General features: G+C 42.6%; 1 protein-coding gene across 4 annotated transcripts in view; it reads left to right on the top strand.

Moving 5' to 3' along the window:
• The first annotated feature begins 10,038 nt into the window (after nucleotides 1-10,038).
• The window catches only part of CARD11 (caspase recruitment domain family member 11), a 78,525-nt gene continuing 77,981 nt past the window's right edge, over nucleotides 10,039-10,582 (top strand). For 2 of the 4 annotated variants that reach the window (XM_039360755.1, XM_039360758.1), the window contains exon 1: nucleotides 10,039-10,267. The gene's annotated coding sequence lies outside the window, so the exon portion shown is untranslated. The remainder of the gene's footprint in view (nucleotides 10,268-10,582) is intronic. The other 2 variants (XM_039360756.1, XM_039360760.1) reach the window with 2 other exon arrangements.

Here is a 10,582-nt window from a genome sequence, read left to right on the forward strand (position 1 = left end):
TTTATTTACTTAAATGCCACCCAACTATGGTGGAAACAAATAAAGCAGAAATGAGAAGTAGTGAAAAAAAAAACAACCCTCTAGATTTTTCCTGTACTGTACATATGGGTCCTCGACTTACAACAATCCATTTAGCCATCTTTTGAAGTTACAACAGTACTTTAAAAACTGACTGATGACCATTTTTATACTTGCAATCTCCCCAGGGTCACGTGATCAAAATTCGGACGCTTGGCAACTGATTCATATTTATGACGATTACAACATCCCGGGGGTCCCCTTTTGTGACCTTCTGACAAGCAAAGTCCAGGGGAAGCCAGGTTCACCCCACAACCTGGTTACCAATTTAACAACTGCAGTGACTCACTTAAAAACCAAGGGAAGAACAGTCGCAAAATGGGGCAAAACTGACTTAAAAACTGCCTCGCTTAGCAGTTTGGGAAAAATTGATCTCAATTGTGGCTGTAAGTCAAGAACTACCTGTACATTGGCCAGTCTCTATCCATTGCAGTAAATCCTGGTTTAATTGTGGCTAATAAACCATGTTGGATGGGGGTTTGAGCACCGTGCTACAGCATAAAATAGGCATCACAGACTCTAATCGCTGGTGCTGTCCGCAAGCGGCAGGAACCCATTTACCCTGAGCCACAAAAGAACCGTTTCACTCTTGCCTCTTAACTTTCCGCATTTTAATATTACTCCGTGGGCAAATAATCTTTAAAGGAATAGAAAAATCCATAGACTAAGGGTGGAAAAATGAAAGGTGCCCTTTGGTGTGAACGTATCTCTTTCCCCGCACGTATTTTCCATCTGAAAATAGCCTTTGTTCTTTACACATTCCTATAGGAATAATTATTCTCCTAATGTTCCACATAGGTGTTTAACATTATTTTTTTATTTCCTTTGGAGAAAGACAGTGTCTCGTTTTCCTGGAAGGAAACTGGACTTATTAAGTAAACAAAGGAAGAAGATCTCTCCATCCCTTTGGCAAAGCCATACATATTCCTACCCCCTTTTATCGTAAATATATATGTAGATATCATGTATACTTCCACACACACACACACACACACATACTTTAAGGAGCTCAAGTACGACTATGGAAATAGAAGCTGAAATTGAAACTTTATGAGAAAAATCCCTAGGGAAAATGAACTTAGTTAAACTTGATAACACAAGAATGAAAAAGCCGGGTCCGGTGTTTTTCTCCGTCTTCAGCACCTCACAACACATCTTCCTTGCTGTCTTTTAAGATCAATAACACAACCCTGCATATTTTATTTTTAGATTTCAAAGGCTCTCCGCATTTCATTTCTCTAATGGGAAAGAGAACTACAAAATGCCTTGGACACCTTACAAATATATATCAATAAGAAATAAATTGCTCTTGAACGCTAGCAAAAATTCAAAACCATATGCTCGGAGAGTTGTCGCGGGCCCTCGTAATTAAATTTTTACAAATTGAATCCCCTCCTCCTTTTTTTTTTTTTTATCTTATCTGGCATTTTCTTCCAGTATCTCTTGTTTCTTCAGCCTAAGCAAACAGACGCCAGAATGTGGGCATCTGGTAGGCGTCTGCTCCTTTTCATGGAAGGAGAAGGGAAATTTCGATATCACAGTCTCAAGGCCCATTTTACTTCTCTAATACAACTTAACAACCACAAGTGAGACTAGAACTTACATTGTGAAAAAAAGCAGTTGTTAAATGAGTCACAATTTGCCATAGCACTGAGACATATACCGCTTCACAGTGCTTTACAGCCCTCTCTAAAAGGTATATAGAGTCAGCCTGTTACCCCCAAAAATCTGGGTCCTCATTTTACTGACCTCGGAAGATTGGAAGGCTGAGTCAATCTTGAGCCAGTCAGGATCGAACTCTTGGCGGTGGGCAGAGTCAGCCTGCAATACTGCATTCTAACCACTGGGCCACCATGTAAGTCGAGATTTCCTGTATTATTATGAAACCTCTCCTTCTGAGCTAATGCAGAAGACAAGTGATATGACTCTTCTTAGGACTTCTGAGATCTTTACAAGTTCCAGAAGACCCTGCCCTTCTAATCGCATAGAAGAATGTCCCATTGGGGCAGCTGACTACCCATCAGAACCATCTGTGGTTCCTAGGAAGAGTCAGCACAAAGATGGTTATAATACAGTGGGGGTAAAAAAAGCAAGAGAGAGAAGCAAGATTTCCCCTCTGAGTTAATAAACACCAGAGTGTAACTAATTGATTGGCAGGGGGAGCATGTTTGTTGGTTTATCTGGTTTTTTTTCACAAAACCACGCTTGTCGAAGAAAAAAGGCTGGTATGAGCTTGCAAAAACGAACTCGTCCCAGGTTGCACCACAAAATGAACCTGGAGATTTAGGGAAATGTGTGAGCTCACCGGAGCTGAGATACAAGAAAGTTTTCCAATGAAGCAGGAGGCTCAGGTGAAAATGTTTATCTACTGTACTGGACACCAGCTGGGCTGAAAATGTTTTGATGCCTCAGGCCATCAATACAGGAGCACCGCCTTTTGTCTGATTTCAAATTATCAGAAACAGTTGGAAACTCCCAGGGTGCCCTAACCCATAGTTTGCTTAACCACTGGTACTTTTTTTTGGAATAAGAATCAATAGCTGGGTCCGCACAACATGCCAACCCAAATCCTAGCAAGCTATGTTATGATTGAATAAGATCAAGTATAATAATAACCCAGCTCTGAAGATCTACTTCTAATAAAGATCTAACATACGAAGAACGGCTGTGGGACTTGGGTTTGGCTAGTCTAAAGAAAAGAAGAAATAGGGGAGACATGATAGCAGTCTTCCAATATCTTAGGGGCTGCTGCAAAGAAGAGGGGGTCAGGTTGTTCACCAAAGCACCAGAGGGAAGGAGGAGAAACAATGGTTGGAAACTGATCAAAGAGAGAAGCAATCTAGAATTAAGGAGAAACTTCCTGACAGTGAGGACAATCAACCAGTGGAACAGCTTATCTCCAGAAATCGTGGGCACTCCATCACTGGAGATTTTTAAAAAGAGGCTAGACAGACATTTGTTTGAGACTGTACAGGTTCTCCTGCTTGAGCAGGAGGCTGGACTAGAAGACCTCCAAGGTCCCTTCCAGCTCTATTCTATTCTATTCTAATTTTTATTATGTATTGGCTAGGCTAGGCAGTATTTGAGGCAGCCTGGACCACAAAACCAAAATCAAAAATACTAATACTTCTATTGTGGGCGCTCCATCACTGGAGATTTTTTAAGAAGAGGCTAGACAATCACCTGTCCGAGATGGTGTAGGTTCTCCTGCTTGAGCAGGGTGCTCGACTAGAAGACCTCCAGGGTCCCTTCCAGCTCTATTCTATTCTAGTTCCAACTCCGTTTTTGATCTACAGAGACAGACTTGTGAAGAGGTAGTCACATGTTCCAGAAACAGTGATTGGTGGTTCTAGAAACAATTCCTGGAGTCCTTCAACAGGGGAAGATCTTGAATCCTTGGAGAATCCTATACCGTTTCTCTTCCTCCCCAACGCTACCTGTTTTTAATCTGCTCTACAGGTGGACAAATGGTTCCAGAGCACAGAAATATACAAAGGTCCTTTCAGAAGGCCACCAAAAACACCCAATCCTGACCCACATGAAATTAAGGTAGAAGACATTGTCCTATCTCCTTTCTTTAATCACTTATGGAGGGCCTTCAGTACGGAACGTTACCTTCTCTTTAAAGGTTGGCTTGGGAGACACTGCTTGGGAAGTTGCTTTGCAGATGGGGTCCTCCCCAGTTTAATCTCCTTGAATAAAGGTAAGCTAAAACCCTCCTAAAAAATCTTGGACAATGTTTGGTTGAATAGCCAAGATCTGACTATGTAGAATGCATGAAGCATCTGCTTGGGATCCATCCCGGCAAACCACTGTTGAAAATGTCACCAAGAACAGGTTGTTGATGAACTTCTTCAGCACTCTCTGCATAGATCTTCTGGATGCCATTGCTAAACTCCATAACCACCCTCCATTAAGCTTAGGGACAAAAGGACGGTGAGATCTTCCAAAGTCAAACTGTTCTTGCTATGAAAAGGGAAGGGAGCACATTACCTTATCAAGTTAATACTGTGTGATAGACTGTTACAGACAGCACATCCAGAAAGACTGTAAATGTCTAACAGATTTAGGAAAACGGTTCCTCAGGGAACAGCATCTCAGAAAGAAGCCTCAATGGTTCAAATTGGCCACTGAGCATCGCTTACTGGGGACGATTGCTCTCAAAAATTGGGAAACAAATGGGATGCAGAATAACAGGATTAGAAGAGACCTTAGAGATCTTCTGCTCTGCTCTGCTCTGCTCTACTCTACTCTACTCTACTCTACTCTACTCTACTCTACTCTACTCTACTCTACTCTACTCTACTCTATTCCAACTCCCTGCTCAATCAGGAAACCCTATACCATTCCAGACAAATGGCTGTCCAGTCTCTTAAAAACCTCCAGTGATGGAACACCCACAACTTCTGGAGGGAAGCTGTTCCACTGGTTAATTGTTCTGACTGTCAGGAAATTTCTCCTTAGATTCTTAGATAAGCACCTTAGATCAATGCTTCAAGAATGGGCCAGCCCTTTTCTGTTGAAGGACCTGCCGTGTTTAGAAGGTGGACAGCAGGTTGACAGCTTCCCTCTAAATGCCAGCTGGACAACTCCACGAAATTTGAAATACTGCTAATTATGTTCTGTAGAGAAGAATTTTTGCCATTTTCCAGCGACTTAATATGCCATCAATCTCCAGTCATTCTTTTAGAGATGAAAAGTCTCAAAGCCACTTGCCATTAATAGAAAAACAGCTTTATTTCTAAACTGCGGTCCGTGGACGGTTGCATTAATCAACCGATACCAATCAAGTGTAAAGTGCTGTTAGCAGATCTCATAAGAGGCAATCAAACTTTTGTCCCACGTGGCTATCGATTGTGGAATAAATATGTTTGGGGCCACACCATCATTTTAGTATTTTTCTCGTTCCTGTTTCAGCGTCTCTTAAGTGTTTCTAGATAGGATGTCACCCATAAGTTAGCTGAGATTAGCTGAAAGTTGTTTAGAATTGTCTTTCTTTCTTTACTTCTTTCTTTCTCTCTCTCTCTCCTTCCTTCCTTCATGCCTCCCTCCTTTCTTTCTCCTTCCTTCCTTCCTTCCTTCCTTCCTCCCTCCCTCCCTCCCTCCTTTCTTTCTTTCTTTCTTTTCTTTCCTTCCTTCCTTCCTTCCTTCTCTGTACACATCAAGCCCCAAACCTCAAAATGTAGTTTTGTTGTTTTGTCTCCTGTTGGAAGCCGGGAAGAGACTGAAGCGCCATCAACTTAGTGGTCTCTGAAAATTGAGTAGTGGGAAGAAAAATTATGGTGACATTTATGGAACGTTCCTGCATCTCTGGAATTGAAACAAAACAAGAGCGATTCACGTTGTTCATGAATCATAGATGGAACGCCGCATTTATGCTCCCAACATCTGGCTTGAAAGCACCTTCATCTTCCCACCAGGTGACTGAGTTAATTAAGGAATGGATGACTTCATAGCTAGGGTAGGAAGCGAAAGACGGGCGCAAAGAAGAAGCCAAGAAGAACTCTAGATTTGCAAAAGGCGTCTTAAGTGCTGCCTACTTCAGAAGTTCATCAGTGTCCAAGTGAGGTAACGGTGACAGGGCACCTGCCTCTTTTAGCTGACACCGGAATAATTAATTTCAGGGAAACAACTTGCATCATAGATTAATTTATTTTGGCTGGCAGCTGCATACATTAGAAGACGTGTTAACTCCACAGCCGAGGCAAGATTTATTTGAAGGAGTTGGTTTATTTATAACTTTGGATGATTTCACTGCAAAGAAATGGATAGAGAAGAGCCAGGGCTCTGAGAGGGAGCATCTCCACCCACGGTTGATTTAAGGTTTAAAAAAACAAAAAACAAGCAAGCAAGATTTTTGCACAAACTTAAAAAGTGTCTTTCAGTAAAGCAAAATATTGTGATAGGAGATGTAAAGGAATTCTACTTATAGGAAGGAATTCTTCTGTGAGATCTCTTTGGCTCTAACCCAATGATTAGACTAGCACACTATGCTAAGCCATAGTTGGCTTGATCTGTGAATAAACCATACTTGGCTGAGTTAATACAACATAAATCATAAACTGTGATTTGAGAGCTACAATGATTGGGTTCCTATTGCAGTAAGCCAAAATCAAAGAAAGCACATTAGAATAGAATAGAATAGAATAGAATAGAATACAATAGAATAGAATAGAATAGAATAGAATAGAATAGAATAGAATAGAGCTGGATGGGACCTTGGAGGTCTTCTAGTCCAGCCCCCTGCTCAAACAGGAGAACCTATACCATCCCAGACAGGTGAATGGCTAGTCTCTTCTTAAAAATCTCCAGTGAAGGAGCTCCCACAATTTCTGGTGGCAAGCTGTTCCACTGGTTGATTGTCCTCACTGTCAGGAAGTTTCTCCTTAATTCCAGGTTGCTTCTCTATTTGATCAGTTTCCAACCATTGCTTCTCCTCCTTCCCTCTGGTCCTTTGGTGAATAACGTGACCCCCTCTCCTCTGTGGCAGCCCCTCAGATACTAGAACACTGCTATCATGTCTCCCCTATTTATTCTTTTCTTTAGACTAGCCAAACCCAAAGTCCCATGGCTGTTCTTTGTATATTTTAGTCTCCAGGCCTTTTATGACATTACCATTCATTTGTTTAATTGTTGTTGTTGTTGTTGTTATCATCATCATTATCATCATCATCATCATCATATTTTATTCTATTTTATTTTATATTTTACTTATTTAATTTATATTCCACCTTTTTAGGGGCGTGATGGCTCAGTGGTTAGCGGAAAGCTGACAGCATGAGTTTGAGACTCAAGTGCCGCCCGATGGGGTGAGCTCCTGTTTCCTGCTCCAGCTCCTGCCCCCCCCAGCATTTGGAAGTATGTAAATGTGAATAGATAAATAGGTACCACTTTGGTGGGAAGGTAGCCATGCTCCGTTTGCCTCAGCGTATAGTCATGCTGGTTTCCTGACCACTGGAAAATGTCTTCGGACAACTGTGGCTTCCTCGGCTAAAAAATGGAGATAAGCCCCACTCCCTAGAATAGGGAACAACTGGACAGAGGAAATTATCTGTACCTTTACATTCTGCTTTTATTTTTGATAAATAACTTATCTTCTATGCGGCGAGAACTTGAAAATAACATTTAACGCAGCACAGTATTTAAACAAAATGGTTCGGTTGAGATCTACATATGTGGGACTGATTGGGGTAGATTGCAAGGGTGACTCCAAGATATAATTTTATCATATTTTATCTATATTTTAAATTACTGTACTCTATTTTAATTTCATTTTAGACTATATTTTATTCCAATTTCATTTTAAGTCGTATTTTAAACTGTATTTTATCAAATTTCATTTTAAATTGCTTTTATCAAACTTTAGTAATAATTTGTTGCTGGACTTTGCACTTTGATATGGCCCAAGGGCTAATCAATAAAGATGTATTATTATTTGATAAATAACCATGCACTCACAATCTCCCAGTTTCTAGCTTTAACCACTAGACCAAACTGGTGTTTGAAGGTAACGTCTCAATCATGCTGCAGCTCTTTGGATGTTTATCAAAGGTTTCTCAATCAAAGCTGGATTCAGTTATCGTGTATGGTTTGTTAGTCCAGGATTTCCCACAATGCACAAACTAGTGCATGGAAAAAGCCAACGGCTTCTAGCCCAGAGGAATTGCTGCAAGAATATCCATAAGGAGTGCCATTCCAGATGTTGAAGTTCACGCAGTGGTTCCATGGATGAGACCAGAACTGGCTTTGAAGATCCAAAAAAGCACTTATAGAAATAGATGCTGCTATTTCCCAGCATTTCAACTTCTTCCGCCTCTGTTCCTGTCAGGAAAAACATTCATACCAAAATGCTAGGGTTTGGCCAACATGTTGTAACTTGGGTTTGGCCTGTGACAAACTGACAATGGCTCTCAGCCAATGGCTTCCAGCCCAGAGGAATTGCTGCAAGAATATCCATACAGGCTGGAATTCCAGATGTTGAAGTTCACGCGATGGTTCCATGGATGAGACCAGAACTGGCTTTTAAGGTCCGAAAAAGTAGGAAACTGTTTGAGGATTCTTTGAACCGGGCTAAAAGACAGAACCTGGGAAATCTCGTGTGCTTCACTCCAGTTTAATTGGTGGATCCCTTTTTCCCCCCGAATAAAGACCATGGAGGGAGATCTTCCTTGTACTCTTCCCTGCTGGATTTGCCTCTCTGTGAGATTCACAAATGCCTCAAGAAAACAAGGTGTTGCTGAGCTGCTGCTGAGCAAATGTTCCTGACTGTTTCCAAGCTTGTTTTAACTGGGGCTGCGTTAAAAATGCACCTCTTTTTCCTCGTTGGTACTTGTCCCTGGAATAGAGAGATTATTATGGTATTGATTTCCTCCCCTGCTGCTCTCCCTGCTAGATAAATAAACCCCGTGTCTTTTGAAGACCCGAAGATTGTGGGGTCTTGACTCCACAATGTGGGAAAACATTGAACCTGATTGAAATGCATCAAGAGCCAGCTTCTGGAGCTGTTTAGAGATTATATTATTTCTGAAATGCGCCTGGTTATCCTGGCTGTATCTGACCACAAACAGAAAAGAAAAAGGAAAAAAAAATATCAAACTTTTGTATTTCTCAAGTTCCTCTTGAAAAAAAAGAGGCAAAAGAACACAATACTTTTTTTCCCCATAAGTGTTCTCTTTAAGCATCATTCAGCGTTTGTATCATATGAGTCAAGTTTGTGCTAGCATTACAGGATTCGTGTGACATGCCCAGCATTTGCTGCACAATCCAAGATGAGCGCTGTGCATCGTGGCTTGGGGTCTACTTCAGCGAGAGGAGGCGCTTCTTTTGGTGAGGGTCCCTCTGTTCTTTCTGAGCAGGGGAAAGATACGGCAGACCCCTGAGCTTGCGTGGATTTTGCTCAGCCAAGAATTAGCTTAAGGAGTCCTCGTTCAGCAACTGCCTCAGACACAGACTATTTGCACTGACAATGGTGATGAATAAGGCACCTGGCAACCAGTCCTTGCACCAGCCACCTTGGCAAAGCAAAGGACAGCCGAAGGAAGACCATCAGCACAGTCAGTTTCATTAAGCGACCGCTTCATTTAATGACCAAGTTGCAGATCTCAATTGTAGTTGCTAAAGGAGGACAACCTGCAATCGCCTTTACATCCCCATAACGTGGATTATCTGAGTTGTCTTTTTTTTTCCCCTCTGTCTCTCTTTCCCTCTCTCCCTCCCTCCCTCCCAACCTTTGTTAATGCTAAGCTCCAAAACGGGGTGGGGTCTTTTAGGAGGATGGGGACTCCGCTAACTGCAATCTTGTGATCTCGAGCACAATTAAAACACCTCACACAAAACACCCAGAGTCAGACTTCAAATCTTGCCCTGCAGGAAGAATTGGCTTACATTGCAAGCAAAAGCCAGAAACCTTTATTATTATTATTACTCCTTTTTCTTTCTTTCCTTTTTTCCCTCCATTTTAGAAAAAAGACCCTCGTTCTTGTTCATGCGGGGGGGGGGGAATTTATCCTTTGATCTCTATTTTTCAGGATCAGTGAAAAGCCAGCTCTGCTTTTGAGCCTATCTTCATACAGACTCAGCCTTTTGTACAGGGGGTGGGAGGGGGGATAATGGCTGGTTTGTATACGGCTGATTGCCAGCCTGCCTTTGAAAGAAAGGTGGTTTGTTGATGTCATTGCCACCACGGCTCTTTTCAGATGGCTACCGAGCGCTGTGATTAAGTTGCAGCTGGGTGTATCTCCGCACAATGTCAATTACTTGGCTTAATTTGCAGCCAACCTACAATGGCAGGCGGCATCCAATAGCCGGTGGGGATCGCTCGCCTTGGGTGGTGGCGAAGCATGTAGATCAAACAATAAAAAATAAATAAATAATAGAACCCCATGCCGAGCCTAGGCGTGTGCGGCACACGTCCTGACACATGTTTGAGATGGCAGCGTAATCTCTCTTGAATTGTGCTTCTGGCAGGGAAGTCTCTGGCGCTAATTGGCTGAGCCAGTGTGATGGCGCAGCACACTTAGTTGTGCAGAGAGCTAAGCAGGTGGCGGTCCAGCTCCTGAGAGGGCGGGAATGTTGGTCCGGTTATCCAAGATGACAGCCAGGCACAGGATCTGAAGGAAAATTCGCTGGGAGAAGACCGTGGGATGCAGGGAAGGCCGCAGACCCTTGCCCAGAGGAAGGTGAAGGAAAGGTGTGGAGTTGTAAATGTCTGGAAAAAAGTTGAGCTGAGATGATGGCTGTACAGCAGCAGCAGCCCCCAACCTTTTGGGCACCAGAGATTGGTTCCATGGACAAAAGGTTTTACCGTGGATGGAGGGTGTGTGGTTTTGTGTGCTGCCTGCATCCCGGGGATGGGGCTTTGCTTATTTACATGGGCTGGTTGCTGGCATGCCGTGGACTGGTGCTGCTCCATGGACTGGGTGTTGGGGACCCCTGCTATACAGTATAGAAGATGTAGAGGAAGGCTGATTGGGAAAACCTTGGGATGCAAGGAAAGTCAGTGACC

The sequence above is a fragment of the Crotalus tigris genome, unplaced genomic scaffold (assembly GCF_016545835.1).
Source record: "Crotalus tigris isolate CLP2741 ecotype Arizona unplaced genomic scaffold, ASM1654583v1 scf7180000019173.45859301935:6455823, whole genome shotgun sequence".
NCBI classification, from domain to species: Eukaryota; Metazoa; Chordata; class Lepidosauria; order Squamata; family Viperidae; genus Crotalus; species Crotalus tigris.